General features: G+C 35.2%; 1 pseudogene; it reads left to right on the top strand.

Annotated features, from left to right (window-relative positions):
- Nucleotides 1-4,488: 4,488 nt before the first annotated feature.
- Nucleotides 4,489-4,587, top strand: LOC128279862 (small nucleolar RNA R71; annotated as a pseudogene).
- Nucleotides 4,588-4,831: the final 244 nt, after the last annotated feature.

Raw genomic sequence — 4,831 nt, 5'->3', positions numbered from 1 at the left:
TGAATCGGTCCAAATGCTTGGATTAAGGAGTGATAAGGGAGAGATTTAAGGATTTGGATGAGGCTAAGAGTTGGCGAATTATGGGAATTAGAAGAGGAAAATCAGAGGGGTATTAGGTTAGTATTTCAGCACTTAGGGTATTGAGTGGTGCCGTTTTCTTCCGCTTAAACACCTTAGGGTTGTTTTTTCTCTCTTTTTCCTCTCTAGCGAAACCACCACCTTCTATTCCTCTTCTTTCTTTTTCTTTTTCTTCTTCAAAACTATTCATCAAATCTGCTATTCATCAACACTTGTGCCGAAACCACAAAAGTCGAAACCTCGAAAAATACATTAGTTGTGCTGATTTCTTCCAAGCCAAATCCTCCTATGTTCTTTTGTGCCTAATAAATGACAATCATCTTTTCTTAATCCTAAATACCTATCGGTAATTCTACATCAAGGTTATAGCCCCACATTATCATCTCCTTCATCACCCAAAAGTCGAAAAACCATAGATTTGGGGGCTTATAGCCGAAACTTCAAAACTTTGGGGAATCGAGTTTTACCATCATTTGAAAGATAAATCTACATAGATTGCGTGGAGATCAAAAAGAGTAAGGGTAAGTGTTCATCATCTCGGATCTGGTCCTATTTTGCAAAGTTAAGAAAAGTCAAGTCCCTAAAATCTATGGAGGTGTCGATTTGGGCATATGGCTCTAAGGGTCTTTAATCGATGTTTTCTTTCAATGATTAGTGTCTTCTTAAGTGTTGGATTGAAGGCGTGGGTTGTTGGAGCAATCGGATTCGGAGCTAGCTATCGATTTTGGCAAAAAGGTAAGGTTTCAAAGGCTTTTAGGGACATGGTTTGAGCATGGATAAGTAGGTTATGGGTTTAGTGATTATGGTTTGTAAATAAGAACTGTGCTAATCAATTGTAGGACATCGGAAGATATCTCAGTAGCAGTCATCGCGAATCAGATGTCTACCAAACACCCTTCCTTAGTTCAATTCGGCAAAAGCCGAAATGCCGAAATTCTGGCATTTTATGGGCTTGTGAGTATGTGAATGCTCTCAAGACATAGAGTAATTGTAGATCTAGCATTGCAAGGTGGTAAGTAAGTTCGTGTGACATCTTAACATACTTCGGAAAAAGAGGGTCTCGATGGGCCAAAACTGGGCCCAATGGGCTTACGGACCAATATGGGTAAGAAATGGGCAAATTAGCTCGTTAGTTAGATGGTGGAATCAAATTGCATAAAACCGATGAAAATTATCAAAGTAGCTTGATGTAGTTACTAAGCAACGAAAATTACCCCTAAAGAGCAAAATTATCGATATACCACTAGGGTTTAAATTGGCTAAACGCATGATTGATTAATCTTGTATTTTACATGATATGCTTTTATTAATATCTGCTGCATGGGATTGGGGTATTGATGGAGGAAGTATTAAAAGTGGTTCATCCACGCATTGGAGGCTTTGCCTTAATCGATCGATATTTGAGTGCGTTCTGTCGCAACTGTGGAGTGTAGGGTGGGTGGGTTGAGATATTCCCCACATGGAGGGTGTACGGGCGGTTGGTGGGTTGAGTAGTCTCCCGGATGGGTTTGCATGCATTACTACTATTGTTACCTATGTTCTTGAATCGGGCCTATGGGCCACCTTGTTATGTAAAAGAGGCTAAGGCCTTGCTATCAGATTCAAAAGGGCTTGCCCTCTGTATGTGTTATCGAATAGGGCTTAGGCCCAATGGGCTCGAGTGAATTGGGCTTTGGATGGGTCATATACTGAGTTTTCCCAAACTCACCCTTTCCTCTTCCATCCTTGTAGGTGAGCCCTAGAATTGGTGGACTTGGAGGGCGGGATTAGGCCATGAAGATTAATTGGATTTTAAAGAAGAGCCTTTAATTTGGGTTATTTTATTTTTTTTATTTTTTAAACATTAAGTGATTTCAAAATAACACGTTTTATAAAATACAAGTAAGACTTCCGTTTTCCCAAGAAAATAAATATTTTAAGCAATCATTTTCAACCTTAATCATTTTCTTAAGATGGACATAACCAAACGGTTTTCTCAAAAATTATACGAGATGCTAGAGTGTGGCAATGGCGGTGTGCATGTCTAGGATTGGATCCGAAGGGAGCTTGGTACTTAAGCAGTCCGACGGACTCACCTCCTCTTTTTCCTGGTTTCCTACCTGGTGCACAACTTCCATTCACTTTAACCTACTTTTAAAAGTGTCTTTTACAACACCAACTAAGTTTCTCCAAACTAAGTAATATAAAATGTTTTGAACGCATCAATGTGGCGCATCAGATCTGGTCATAACGTCTAGGCCGGGTTTAGGGTGTTACATTTCAAGCCACATTTCTCACCCAAAATAATGTCAACATAGGTTCAACAAATGCACAAACAACCAATGCATATAATCAACCAATTTCAAGCCAAAATCATATACTACCAATACCAACAACCAAAATGCTCATAAGCATCCCAAATAGCCATTCAAATTCATATCAATTTCACATCCAAAAATCACCTAAATGATCAAACTCACCTATTAGACTTTGTGCCTAAATAAACATGCATGCCACATTCTCAAATTCAATAATTTTGTACTCAAAATACCAATTCACAACAAGGTATTCACATAGAAATTATAAACCAAATATAAAAAGCCATTTACACATATATACATAACCAAGTATACCAAAATAAGCCAAATCACATGGCTATACACATAACCAAAACATACATCATTTACAAGCCAAACCAATTGGCTATATACATTACAAACATATAGGCCATATTAACCACAACACCTATACATGCCATATAACCAAGTACATAAGTTCAAAAGTACCAAAACAATGATTGGATAGTTTGATGAGATCTCTGACAACTCTCGATCCGAGCAAGCTTTGAAATCACTATAAAACACAGATTAAGAAATTTAAACATAATATACTACAACTCAACTTAATTACAAGGCTAACATATATTCATCCACATAGTGAATCATGAAACTCACAAATTTCATGGATTCAATGCTTATATAATTTATGTACATACCTGCACTAATACGTATCAATATCTTGCCCTTCCATATCATTAATATACCCATTGAACCATTTGGAATAATATTGGATACTTAGAAATCTCGCACCCTAATTGCCAAAACATGGTCGAAACCATCTCAATCTCATATCTCATATGTAAATACTCATCTCGAGCTATCACCAGGTTTGCTCACACAAGCTGATGAGTAACTGCAACACATGCTGAAAAACTCAGCCACCGGTAAAACGTACGGACCAGTACCCAAAACACAATAACCCCTAATGACATGTCTTTTGTATCCTATCTATTTCTAAGGTTCAACTAGGATTTCACACGTCGCCAAATCTTTGTCGAATATTTTTTGAATTCGTATTTATCAATAATGTAATAATAAAGCATTTAAAACAAAATTACATTAATACATACTAACATACGAACTTACCTCGAAATTATACGGAGAGAATCGAGTTATCAATCCACTATTTTTTTTTCCCCGATCTAAATTTGAAGGTTGCTTTTCTTGATCTATATATAATCAAATTTAACTTATTTAAATATCATTCAATTCAATTTAAACCAAAAATCATATTATGGAAAAACTACACTTTTGCCTATTAAATTTTGAATTATTTACAATTTAGTCCCTAGCTCATAAAATGAAAAATTCATGCAATTCCATTTCAACCCATACTATCTGAATTCTATATAGACTCGTAGCAGCCCAAAATTTTCATTATTTCACATATTTCACCATGAATTTTACAATTTTACAAATAAATCCCTAATTTTCAATTTCAACCAAAATCACTTAACAAATGTTGTTTATCTAACAACAACAATTTATTTACTATCATCCAACATCAAAACACATATACATTCATCAATGGTAAAACCCTAAACTTTTAAGAGTTTCAAAAATTAGTCCTAGGGCTAACTAGATTAAGCTACAACGACTTCAAAAACATAGAAATCACTAAAAACCGAGCAAAAATGCACTTACATGCAATGAGACTATGGCCGAACCATCAAAAGCACAAAATGGAGTATTTTCTTCCTTATTTTTGGTTCATGAAGAAGAAAGAAAGATGATATCTTCCTTTTACCTTAATTTAATTTATGTTTTTTTTATTCATTAACTTAAATTCACCTATTTAATGTCCATCTTTGTCCTTTCAAATAAATAATGGTCTATTTATCAATTTAGTACTCATACATTTAAGTTTCTTAGTTATTTAATGCCTTTAGCCTATAGAAATCTAATTTTGCACCTTTTTCAATTTAGTCATTTTTATCGAATTGAGCATTCAAACGATAAAATTTCTTAACAAAAATTTTCTACATTCATACTATCATGATGTAGATCTCAAAATAATAATAAAATAAATATTTTAACCTCATATTTGTGATCCTAAAACCACTATTCCAATCTGACTAAAACGGCTGTTACAATATGGGGATCTTCGTAATAGTTCTTTAAATCTTTCCCACGCCTCATACAAGGATTCATCATCCATCTGTTGGAAGGAAATGATCTCGTTCCTCAATTTAGCATTCTTGCTAGGTGGGAATTACTTCATGAGGAATCGTTCTGATAACTCTTGCTATGTGGTAATGGAATTTGGTGGTAATGAGTTAAAACATGCTTGAGCTCTGTCCTTAAGTGAATATGAGAACAACTTTAATCATAGTGCATCTTGGGTACTCCAGCTAATTTGAATGAATCGCTCACTTCCATTAAAAATCTTAAGTGAAGGTGAGGATCTTCGGTAGGTATTTGACTAAATTGGCCCA

This window comes from Gossypium arboreum, chromosome 8, assembly GCF_025698485.1.
Source record: "Gossypium arboreum isolate Shixiya-1 chromosome 8, ASM2569848v2, whole genome shotgun sequence".
NCBI classification, from domain to species: domain Eukaryota; kingdom Viridiplantae; phylum Streptophyta; class Magnoliopsida; order Malvales; family Malvaceae; genus Gossypium; species Gossypium arboreum.
This window is presented reverse-complemented; position numbering and strand designations above follow the sequence as displayed.